The sequence below is a fragment of the Rhododendron vialii genome, chromosome 1a (assembly GCF_030253575.1).
Source record: "Rhododendron vialii isolate Sample 1 chromosome 1a, ASM3025357v1".
Taxonomy (NCBI): domain Eukaryota; kingdom Viridiplantae; phylum Streptophyta; class Magnoliopsida; order Ericales; family Ericaceae; genus Rhododendron; species Rhododendron vialii.
In genome coordinates this window covers 4,157,455-4,170,606 of record NC_080557.1, presented here as the reverse complement: position 1 = coordinate 4,170,606, position 13,152 = coordinate 4,157,455, and the positions used below count along the sequence as shown (strand labels likewise).

Sequence of the window (13,152 nt, the reverse complement as noted above, 5' to 3'; positions counted from 1 at the left end):
TAGAAACTTGCATGGGTGTAAGACGGTACCAGCTTAAAATCTGGCGGATGAGTGGATGAAGGGGGAAACGGACCCCGCCTTCGACAATGGACACGATTGGGATACACATTCTATCCCACGATCCAGCATCCCTATCCGCTCCTAATGGAGCGAGTTCAAGCCCTACGTTTTCAGGGATATTGTATTTTTCTCTAAATGCCGCCATGGCAGCAGGGGTATCACAAAGCTTCCTAAACTTACTGGGTCTAGGAGGGTTGTCATCCGCCATGAGTATATTCAGAAAAGAAGAAAAGATGGAAATGGGTACGAATTGAAACCCTAGAAACGACCCACCAAATCTGAGAATGAGATCTCAGATAGAAACCTAAGAAGAAGAAGGGGAATGAGAGCAAGAATCTTACGAGAATATTGTGACGATTCCCTGGAATCCAATCGAGTTTGCAGGCGGCGGCAATGGCGGAAAGCTTTACGGAGAAAAACTGAAAGTTTGAATGTTTTGGATGAAAAACCAAAGAGAGCCCTTTCAGGGGTTTAAGGGTAAGAGACGGAGACGAAACGTCTCCTCTCACGCCGTTACAGGAAAAAGTAACGGAAAGCAGAAACCGTTCTGACGCCGTTTCATAGAACGTCAGTTCGAAGTTAATGCTAGGCATATGAAACGTGCCACGTGGAGTCGTTTACCCCGAAATGGTATAATGACATAGGCGCCAAAAGGCATCAATAAGATATCGAAATTATTACTGCACGGGATCAAAAGAGTTTGGTCTAGATAGAATTCTGTTTCTAAGCATCATATATTGCCCCCGAACAGTGGTAAATATATGAAGCTGGGGAGCAATTGTAGGGAGGTATTCCCGAGCAGGTACATTTAGTTATCGAACACGTGATGTCTAGGAACACGTGGTAAATACGACTAGACTTACCGCCGAGTAGTTCGGTGAACAGCGATATGGACCAGTGATATGAGAAGTCATGGCTATAAATAGACTGTTCGGTTATGATACAGCCGAACAGATGATGTAAAGAACCTAGCACGTGATACGAGTGATCACGGGTTGAAAGCAATGCAATCGATATCCGAATAAATGGTACGTGGGACCATAGTTTGAATATAGACAGGACAGTCATCATGCTAAACAAGTGTTCGGCAATATGGACCAGTGACATGAGAAGTCAATGGTCCAGGAAGGTTGTACGGGCTCAAGGACCAGTTACATGTGAGTTAACTGGTCCAAGACGTCTGTTCGGCTATGAGACGGCCGAACAAAGATGGAACTCCAATCGAGAGTAGGAGCAGAGAGAATACTCTGGAAGATTCCAGAATAGTCATGTCTCATATAGGGATAAAGATCCCAAGAATATAGGATCTGAGAAAGATACCCAACGAGTATGGGATGTTCGGCTCTTAAAGGAAAAGAATCCTAAAAGGACTCTTTTCCATAAACTGATAAAGGAAACGAGACTCCTTGATATCCTGGGTTTCCTATACGAGTTAGGAATCCTATGGCAATAAGGATGCTTGGACAGCAAGCATCCATAAATCTATAAATATGAGGAAAACCTAGAGGTGAGAGGTACGCAATACTGCATTATTATTGCTTTCCTACTGATAATTAGGGCTGAGTTTTCTAGTACGTGATACTAACAAAAGCATCGGAGGGCCTTTGCCACGAGAGGCAAAGGTGCACTCACCCCCTGTCTATTTTGCAGATTAGGGTTCAGACGTCGAGCTAGGGTTCCGGTGAAGAGGCACGAATAAGCCGTTGCAATCCAGTTGATCCGAAGCGTCAATTGTTTTCATCCCCCTACAATTCGCACTATTCTTTCTCTTCCCGTCTCTCAAAAATGGCCCTTAAAGCAGCTTGACGTTCGGAATGCCTTTCTCAATGGTTTTCTTCAGGAAGAAGTTTATATGAAACAACTCTCAGGGTTCATTGATCCTCTTCGCCCTCAGCATGTGTGTAAACTCCATCGCGCTCTTTATGGACTTAAACAAGCTCCACATGCTTGCTTTCATCGTCTCCACTCATTTCATATTGACAATGGATTTTTCAACAGTCAATCGGATGCGTCTCTTTTTATTCGGCATTCATCAACCCATTCTCTCTTTCTCTTGGTGTATGTTGAAGATTTAATTGTCACAGGTAGTGACACTATTGCCATTAATGATTTTATTGAACTCTTATGCTCTTATGTTCAGTGTTCGATAGCTGCAAATTGGGTAATCTTAGTTTTTTCCTTGGCACGGAGGTCACCCGTACTACTGACACATTGTATCTCTCGCAATGCCGATATGCTACTGATCTATTGTCTAAGTTTAATATGGCATCCTGCAAGCCTTTTTCCACCCCGCTTCTTGCCCCCTCTAGGCTCTCTCGACTTGATGGTGATATTTTGGAGGACCCTACTCTTTATCGTAGCATGGTTGGTGGTCTTCAATATCTTACTCTTTCTCAAACGGATGTCACCTTCGCCGTCAATCAAGTTTGCCAAATTTTTTTCAAACTCCCAGAACTTCAGCCGTTAAGAGAATTTACCACTATGTCAAGGGCACCATTGAACATGGCCTATCTTTTCACTCCTTGAGTGATTATTCTTTGAGAGCTTTTTTAGATGCAGATTGGGCAGGATGCCCTGATCGACGCTCCACAACAGGCGCTTGTATTTTTCTTGATCCTAAGAGCATCTCCAGCCTTGACCCATTTTAAGATTCAAATTTAAAAATGGGACAAAAACTACAAAAATCTCTCTCCAATTTTTGACTCAAACCCTTCTCCATTTTGGGTTTTACCCATTTTTTTGCCCAAATCTGAAAAAACTTTTGTCTTGACCCATTTCTCCAACAGCTAGTTAGAGAGAGAGAGAAAGAGGGAGATGTGTAAAATTTGGGTTTGATGGTTAGAGATGTGTAATCCCAAAATTTGACTCAAATTTGAGAAAAAATATGAGTGAAGGCTGGAGATGCTCTAATCTCCTCACATGGACCGCAAAGAAACAATCCACTATCTCATGGTCTAGCGCAGAAGCTGAATACCGCGCACTTGCTACCACCACTGCTGAACTCCAATGGTTCCGTTACCTTTTTCGTGAACTTGGGATTCCACTTCACTCCCCGCCGTGCATTTTCTGTGACAACATTTCAGCTCTTCACATGGCCGTTAATCCCGTATTTCATGCCCGGACCCGTCATATAGAAATCAACTATAATTTTATACGGGAGTTCCTCGCTCGAGGAACATTGCAACTTTAGTACGTTCCTTCTAATAATCAGCTGGTTGACATATTCACCAAAGGGCTCACTCGCGCACAATTTTGTTCTCTTGCCGTCAAGCTCAATCTGCACTCTGTTCTATCTCGCTTGAGGGGGCGTGAAGGAAGCAAATCATGATCCCACGATTTTAGTCATTCCAATGACTAAGATATTCAATCAATCCCATGATTGGTTGCCTAATTAGTGTAACTTGTTTCTATAAGAGACCTAGTCTCTGTTTTTTATTTCCTTGTAATTAGCTGTTGTAATCCTTATATAAACTGAACAATATACAACCTATCTAATCAAGGCTGGACGATCTGATCCTAATCACATATCTTTAAGCGAAGCCAAATTTCTCTTAAAACCAATACTTGCTAATACGATGGTTAATGATATCTTACTCCCTCCGTCCTAAACTGAATGACAATTTCAATATTTCGAACGTCTTAGAAAATTATTCATAATGCTTTCTATAAGTAATACTCTATGAATCTTGTTTAATAAATCTGAATCAGACTATTAAATGATTTTCAAACTTTTAGAAAACATCATAAATTTCCCAAATAGAGAAGAAAATTTCAAAAGGCATGCATGCACAAAGGCAGACAATATCATTCATTTTGGTACGAAATGAGTATACATTAGTGCCATTTTGGATATACCTAATCATGGTGTATAATCTTATTAACACAGTATGTGCTACCTCTGGTTTTCTTCTTTCCCCACTTTCGGCCTTTCCAATGGCTTGTCAGGGCGACTTGACTTAGTCTAGTCTGTTTTTAAGGCTCCAGTCCTTCACTCATCAAAAAGGCAAAAATAGAACAGTCTTTCAAATAGACCATTTGCTGGAAGAATGGAAAAAGGGTTGAATTGAAATAAAGAATATCTACCACCGAGGTGGTAGTGCAGTTAGTGAGGGCCACTGCTCTCCTTAATGCAGAAGGAAGTTCAAGTCCCGATAGGTGTTCGAAACTCGTTTGCAGATTAAAAGAGAGACTTTTTACCAGCTATGCACTAAAGTGGTGCCGTGGTGACGGCGCGTCCTCTTGGACGGTAGCTATGGCTCGAACCGGATATTTTATTGACGGATAGGAAGTTCTTATGGTCACGTCAAAGGGAGGTGTTATGCTGATTGTCCCCTCTCACCCTTCTTAATGATCAAAAAAGTAAAGAAATAATAAGATAATCTTATTTTTAATTTTGCAGTCTTTTTGAACCAGTGTTATGCTAATTTTGCAGTCTTCTTAATGATACGTCTGACAGCAACATCAAATCTTCTTAAGAAAGTGATCATTTCAGAACCAAACTTCCCATTTTCCGCTTGACCAAAAAAACAAGAACCGAACTTTCCAAAATCTACGCTATAATAATGCTAAGAGCATTGACACACACCCCAAAATCTACGTCAAATCTTTTTTTGATCATTTTATTTTTTTTGAAGAACCAAACTTTTCACTCCAAAGTCCAAAATCTACGCTTTAATAATGCTAAGAGCATTCACACCACTGTCGCTATTTCTCGCTCAAAGTTAGAATAAAGAGCAAAACGGCAGAAAGTCTCCTGCATCAGCTTCTTGTCCTCCCTCTCTACTTTGCAATTTGTTTATGTTGTGCTTAGATAAGTTTTTGAGAAATTTTTTATGAGAGTAGTATGGATAATAAGTGAAGAGAGATAGAGAGAGAAATGATTGAAACTATGGGAATTCTTTTGAAAAAAACTTTTCAAAAATTAAAATATATAAGGTATTACCTTTGCTCATCATACTATGTTATTTTACTATTTAATTTATACCTCACCAATGAGTCTTTTATTTTCTTTTTTAAATCAGATCCGAGCCAGCTTGCGCGTCTCTATTAATTTCGGGGCCATAAAGGTAACGTTCAGGCATAATCCAATGCTCTAATTTTCAATCCGTTTGAACCAGTGCGAAGATCTTATTTTTTATCATTTTATGTTGACGTGTCATAATTATTTTTTTCTATAGGGCTCTCATAATTAAGTTCCTATTTTACAGAGTCCAAAATAAAGAGCAGAAACTTGATTATGAGATCCCTAGAAACTAAATTAATTATGACTCTTTATAATAAAATGATCAAAAAAATAAGATTTTCTCAACGATTCTAATGAATTAAAAATTAAGCATTTAATTTTTTAATAGATCGCTATAGAGTATACGTATTATGTTTGAGAAAAAATAAAGAATACTAATAACATCTCAATATTATTTTGGAAGAAGAAGGAAATAATATATTAATAGATAGACCATAAGTTAGAATAGTGAGTCTGATGCAGTATATATTTTAAAAATGACTAGCAAAAGTAATAAAGTGATATTTTAAGGTGTAATTTGGTCTGAAATTTAATGAGGCTGATACAGATGCTCTTACTGCTATATAGCGTTCCTTAGCATTAAATCCAGCTTGACAACCTGCTTGGTTAGTGTATCTACTCGGAGAGATAACCATCTTTTTCAATGTGCCCACGACAGTAGAAAAACCAACAAACCCACAATCCTTCTTGATGGGAAAGGCACTTCTGTTGTTCTACATATATCACTCCTAGAAATAAATGGCTCTGTGAGTTGCACTGAAGTAGTCATTAGTACTTTACAGAATTAATGCTTTGGTTCGAAAGTGAGACTTGCCCATGATGCAGGCCGGTTAAATGACATTCACCACTTGAAGTCTCGAACCACTTCTTCCGACATTATTTGATCTGACACTTCCTCTCAATGTATAAATATATAGATATGCAACCCGAATTTTTACTAGGCCACCAGTAAAAATATTATTAACAGTTTGGATCACTTGTGTGGAATTCGAACGTTGGCTCCGCGCATGATGGTGAACCCTTCGTTGGTACCCATAGAATTATGTGTGAAACATTTGCTGCTTTTCTTTTTTTATTTGAATCATTACGACTGACAAGGATCAAGCCAACAAAAATTGGTTAGCGCATAAATGTTATTATCACATAATACAACCCCATTATTGTTCAAAGTAGCTCATCAGCTTTGCTAAATTAGGGTTTTACCTAAGCCCTTTTATTCAACTAATTCTTGTATAGTTATATTTTCTGTTTTCCATGAGTTTCTCCCCATGCTTGTTTGGCTGCAATGAAAACAAAAATCACATCATTTGAAAAGTTAATTTTAGAATAAAAATCCGACCACAAGAGACCTGAGTTTTGGTTGTACGTTTAAAGCGTTCCAGTGGTTAATTACTGTGGATGGCTTACCACTTACATATTAATGCACTCATGATCGAATGTCATTGCCCCATCATTTCAAAAGAGTTTTCCCGACAAAAATTCTACTCCCTTCGTCCCATAATTTTAATCCCTATTGGGATTTAAGTTGTTATGGTGCATGAAGAAGTTACAAAAGAAATTGCTTTTGGAAATGTAATTTTTTAGTGCCAAAACGTACGGCATGGAATCCCAAGAGGCCAGGACCAAAATTATTGACGGGGGAGTATATGTCTGTCATTTTCCTTAAATTTTAACTTCAAAATGATAGTCAAGATTCATGCAAACTGGTCCGGATATCTGGTTATCGAAATGAAAACAAAATCAATGTGCATGAATTTTTTATTTTTTATTTGGTAAATGATGCGTTTTTTAGCCAACCAAACAAGAATCTTAGGGGAGAACCCCTTATGCAAACAACTTTACAAAGAGAACCTACTACAAACTACTAAAATCAAACTAGCAAACTAGCAGAAATGCGCCAAAGATCACATAATCTTTGGTTCTCTACATTTTAGGGATGCTCCTCCATGTACAAATTCAAAGTCTCATATTTTCTGCTAAAATACAATCTGGATTCTTTGGATTCCCTCAAAATTAAAAACACGAGAGTTCCTCTCAAGGCAGATAAAGTATACCCCAGCAGCAACCAAATGCTTGAACACACAAGAGCACGGAATGAATGCCCTTTGCAGAGGCTAATGGCATAATTTAGCTCATCCTCCCATCCACAAGCTGGTCGAAGAATCTGAAATTTGTTGAGAATAGATTCCCATATTTGTCTAGAATAAACGCAGTCAAAAAATAGGCGAGAAACAGTTTCCGCTTTTTGTGAGCAAAGAATGCAGAGATGGTCTATTTGCATGCCCCATTTTTTGAGTCTATCATTTGTCGAACGCTTCTTAAGACAGACAATCCAAATTACAAATGCCCACTTAGGAACGTTATTAGTGAACCAAACAAGAGAGGACCATTGAACCTTGGGATTTTTGTTCCGAATTGCTTCCCAAGTATGTTTTGTTGAGTAAGAATCTGTAGGAGAGATTGTCCAGGTTATTAAGTCTTCACTATCCCCTAAAGTTAAAAGAGATGAAGGGGTAGAGCCCTGAATGTGTTGTATAATTCTGTTCCTAGGTCTTGGCCAATGTCAAACACCATTCAAAATGCAAAGCTGACTTTATCATATAAAGAGGATCCAAAGCTGGATATACTCCTGTCATCAAAGAGTTTGTACAGAGGTCCACTTGGATGCCAATTGTTAAGCCATAAGAAGGTAGATTGCCCATTACCTAAGGTATGTCTGACGAAGTTCTATGCTAAAGGTCTTAATTTCTGCAACTTTCTAATTGTCCAAGAACAGTCATGAGGGATTGGCATGTACCAAAGATTGTTGCTTTTAATGATGTAGCTATGAATCCATTGGACCCAAAGGGTGTCCTCCTTTTTACTCAATGCCCAAAGGTGACACATCATGGAGGTTTTGTTCCAAAGTTTCAGAGACTTGAAGCCAAGACCACCTTCAGATTTTGGAGAGCAAACGTCCATCTACTTCACTTTAGCCCCAGCCTTTTTGAGATTAAGACCAGACCAAAGAAAGGCTCTAAGTAATGCCTCCACTTCCTTCAAGATTTTTTGGGGGAAAATAAACAAGGAGCACCAATATGTTTGCATGCTGAAAAGCACAGACTGAATCAAAAGAGCTCGACCTCGAAAAGATAGAGAACGGTTGGACCAGCAGGCAATTCTTTGTTGAGTTCTTTCTTTTAGGAGGATACAATCTTCGTACTTCAATCTGGAAGATATGAGAGGCACACCTAGATATTTCACAGGCAAGGATCCCTTAGGAATAGGTAGGGGCGGACCCACCTTGGGGCACGTGGGATCACATGCCCCCACGCCTTTTTTTTTAAAAAAATTCCAAGATTTTTTATGTATATATATTATATATGCTATCATGTATAGGATGTTAAAGTTTGGTGCAGTGGTAAGTGACAGGACATGGGAAAGGATGGGCGAGTCCCACTCCCCTAACTATTTTTGGTTTTTTTTCAAAATTCACTAGAAAGCGAATTTAAGTCAGCATGTTTGGCAGTCTGGTTCCAATTCCTAACCCCCAATAGTTTCGCAGAGAACTCTTCCACAATCAAGGTTTCCCTCACTCTCCAACGTCTCCAATCATTTGTGTAGTACTCAATAAGAATTCGCACATTGTATTTGTACATTTTTGATTCCCGAAACTTGTACTTGTAGAGTTAATAATAGGAAAATAGATGATGAATATGTGATAATTTTGTTTTAACGCATATAGTCGAAGTGCGCAAGTTTGCTCAAGTAGCTTTTATTAAAATACATAAATTCTTTAAAATTATTATATTATCATGAATGCTAATTAAAATTATTTGGGTGTGATTGTGTTTAACTGTAACTCATATATTATGGCGTTACAAAGAAAATTAATGCTTCCACTATATCCAATTCTTGGGTCCGCCATTGGGTATGGGGAGGATGTTAAGAATGGCAGCTTTAACGTCAGTACCAACACCAGAAAAAAGAATTGGCTTTTTTGCAGGTTTGGTTTTAAGCCTGAAGAATGATAGAATTCATCAAGAGCTTCTTTAATAATCTTCATGGACTTGCAGTCAGCTCCAGCTAGAAGGAATAGGTCATCAGCGAAGGCCAAATAAGAGATGGAAAGATCATTGCACTTAGGATGGAAAGTGAACTGGTCTTGACGTGCATGAATTTATGGTTGGATTGAGACCATATACCTTGGTTTGAGAGATCCCAATTGTTATCAACTGCAACATGCCAAGCAAAGGAACCAAGCAACCTTTCCTGTTCAGCATATGAAACCTTGGCAGAGATGCTCTGGGTGCCATCGTAACCTATCCAAGTTGTCCCAGCATAGCAATAGTTTGAAACAATTGTGCCATTGTACAGCGTTGCGGCCTTGTTTTCGGCTATAAACCCCAAGATCTCCCCGTAACGCATCGCCCGTTGCCGATGCGTTACCCGATCCAACCGGTCCATCAGCCGGTGCCATAAGCCAGTGGTTATTTGCGTCCGCAAGCCGCCACACGTACCCGTAGAACGGCATTCCGAGGACCAACATCTTTGGGCTCATCCCGGCCTGGATCCAAGACCCGACCCTGTAACTTCCGCTAATCGGGCCGACGGATCATATAGGGCTGCGCGTGAGTTGGTCACTTTGGCCCATGTAGGGTCGTCGTAGAAGTCATAAGCCATCAAGTTGATCCAGTCCAAGGTATTGGATATGGACTGGACGGGATAGTTCAGCCCATTAATGCTTGGGTTGCAGTCGCGAGGTCGTTGGCTTTGGAGTTTCGAATGATTGGCGGCTAGGCAAGAGAAAGGTTGTTCAATGACAGCAGGGGAGTGTATCTTTTGCTTTATCTCCTTTTTTTAATTGTTTCACCTTTTGGTGGCCGTCGTGGGTTCTCTCCCCTCTGGTGGGACTTTCTCCGGTTGGTTTATTCACGCCGGTGTCTTCTCCCGATCTGATTTCCCCAGACCCGGGCGGTGGTTAATAATTTGAGGTTTGGTTTTGAGTTTGTGGTCCCAGATTGCTATCCAGTCTCGCCATGTCCATGAGATTTGCCGGTTTTTGCCGTCTCATGTCTAGAGCTCGTCGTGACAACGGGGGCTCGCACCAGAGTAGCGTCTAGATTTTTGTGACAGCGAGGACCTGTTTGTTGGCATTTGATTGTTGGTGATCCGTGGCCTTCTGACAGGAGTGTGCCGGCGGTTTTGACTTTGTTAATTAGGTAGCAGTTCCGAGGGATTTTCCACTGGCTTTTGTTGGGTAGCAGCTCCAATTGCTTATCTGTTGGCGTGTTGAGGTTGTTTGGTATGGATCTAATCTTTGGACTGTTCCCCCGCCGTTGTGGTTTCTTGTTCCATTATTTTGGGACAAGTCTCATCCTTGGTGTAATGATATTTTGGTGAGTTATAATATCAACTGCTATCATTGTGGCAAAAAAAAACCCGGTGCTCTTGACGATTGGGAATGATCTCAATCTCAGACCTTAACTTCTAGGCTGAACCCTTGGAAATCTTGAATTCTCTTGTCAGAACATCAATTGCGCTATGGTAGGGTTTTTGCATCTTGATGATAATGGAGTTCGGAATAATGCAAAGTTTACAGTGTAGGAATCATCGGAAATATGTCAAACTTTATCCCCGGGGAATTCGTTCCATCAATTGATTCTGCTTAAGATTATTCACTAGCTAGTTGTTTGAGGGAATATTTCCCCTGCGAGCATGTTCCAAGAGAGGTCCAACCATTAGAGCTCATTCAAGTACTTACGTAAGTGCCCAGCAAAAGGCTGTTTTGAGATTAACTGAGCCCTTAAAAAAAAAAAAATTGGTCTGGAAAAAAAAGAAATTGAATTTAGCCTTCCAAATCCAACTATTAAAGTTGGTTATCGATTAATCAATCGCCATGAATACGGTGAGGAATTTCAACCATTTTAATCGCTTATCCTTTCCTTTGATTACTATACCTGGTCCAAGAATCATGACATATATTTCCATAGTAGACATCTTTGCAGATGGCTAGCTCATGTGTTCTTGAAACTTTGATGAACAATATGTAGCAGCCCAAACACTGAATTTTTCTCTTATTTTCTATAGGCATGGTGTTTATTATGCATCCTGCTTGTGAGGAAATGCAACTTAAAAGGAGCAATGATTATGCCGGAGCCAATTCACCCACTAGGAAATTGAAGCAACACGAGTTCTATTTCCTATCTCCTACCGTTAATAATAAGGGGGAGGCTTTCGGTGTCCCAATTTGGCTCGATTTTTCCAATTATGTCCCCCGCCAGTTCCTGGCCGGCTGGCCGCGTGGTTTTCCAGGGGTGGTTTCGTCATTTTCCAGCCTAGGCAAAAAACGTGAACGTGATTACGCCACGTCTCCCCCGTCCTTCACTTCGAGAAAACAGAGAGAGAGAGAGAGAGATGAGTTTGGGGGTTCCTTCTGTTTCTCTGCTCTGCCGCGTGCCGTCGAGAGGTATTCTGCGGGATTCGTGATCGATTAATTTTCAAGTACTTCTTTAGGATTATGTGCTTTGTTCTATATTAGGTTTATAGTCGAGACTCGAGAGTTTGTGTATCGTTTCTTTTGCATTAGCTTTTCCTCGAATTTTGTTGTTACTGTGAGAAGGAGAATTGCTATTTCAGGTTACAACATCTGATATTCCTTGAAATAGCATATATTAGTAGAATCTTCATTTTGATTATTGCTTGCTTGTTGCTTAATTTTGTCACGAAATACAAATTAGCCTGTTTAAAATTTTAGTTAGTAACTTCAATGGTTTAGGTACTTGTTTTTTTTTCCCCTGCCCTTAAATAATAAGGGGGAGGTTTTCGGTGTCCCAATTTTGGTCGATTTTTCCAATTGGGTCCCTGGTGTGTTGCCGGCCCTGTGGTTTAGAGTGGGGTAGTGCTGTCATTTTGCTTCAGGCGCTTCAGTGGTCACCTGTTGCCATCCGATGCTGTTGCGCGATTCGTGATCCATTTGGTCCGTTGATTCCCACCAAACTCCTGCTCGTCCTTTTCTCCTTTTGCCATATATTCTTCCTCTCTCTTTTTTGGCCTGGTTTCTGTTCCGCTGGTGTTGTGTTTGTTGGGCTTGTTTGCTCCGGCTGATGGTGAGTGGTTTGGGATCTTCTTGTCCTTTTTGTTCTGCTATGGGTGTGTTTGGTTTGGATCTTGCGCGTTACTACTAGGTCAGCTTCAATGTGTTTTTGGGCCATCGGTGTTCGGGTTTGGCCATGGGTTTTGCCCCGTTTTCTTCCGCGTGTTCCCGTTTAGCCAATTTTCCGCTTCTCCTGTGCTCCAGTTTCTGTTGTTTTTTATTTTGGTGACTTCTTAAATTTTGCTGCGTTCTGCTACTTTTTGTTGCACTTAGTTCTTCTTTATTATTATGCTGAAGGCAAGGAGAACGAAAACTCTTTTCTGCTTTGTTTTGTCATCTGGCTTATATTTTCCATGTGCCGTGTGTGCCTAATTTGGGTTTTAAATGTTTGTTCTAGGATGGTCATGCATGAGCCCTTTGTGCGATGGGACATAATCATGCATGCTTCAGGTGGGTCCACAAGGGCTGGTGTGTACTATTTACAAACTAGGCAGGGTGAAAAGGAAAGGTGGTTTATGCTGATGCTATTCCTGGTGAGGGAAACCGCATGACGTATAGACCGTTTGACAATTTCCTGCAATAGTACCACGATGTGTTGCCTTCAAGTCGTCTGCCCGAATGGGATTTCTGATTCCAGCTGGGTGCTTGGTTGGACGGGATTGTGTATTATTCCTTCCTGCGGTATAGTGAACCAGGTGCAATTGTGACTTCTTTTGTCTGATTTAGGTATTGGCTAGATCTGTGCTCCAGTTATTTTGCAGGCTTATGTTTTCGGTTCTTTTCCAGATTTGTTTCCCCTTGCCATTGTTTTTGTGTCTTGTTTGATCCTGACTGTTGGTTGAGTAGGTGTGGGCAGCTGCTGACATTTTACCGGTGTTGGTCCGCGTGGTGTTAGTCAGGTTTGTTTTGCTGTTATCTTCTTCGCGCATGCCATGCACCTAATTTCCCTTGTCTGGCCAATCATGGTGTTGCTATTACTCGCAGCAATTGCCAT

The 13,152-nt window shown here is 40.5% G+C and overlaps 1 pseudogene; it reads right to left on the bottom strand.

The window, feature by feature from the left end:
* Positions 1 to 5,703: 5,703 nt before the first annotated feature.
* Positions 5,704 to 11,062, bottom strand: LOC131326551 (class V chitinase-like; annotated as a pseudogene).
* Positions 11,063 to 13,152: the final 2,090 nt, after the last annotated feature.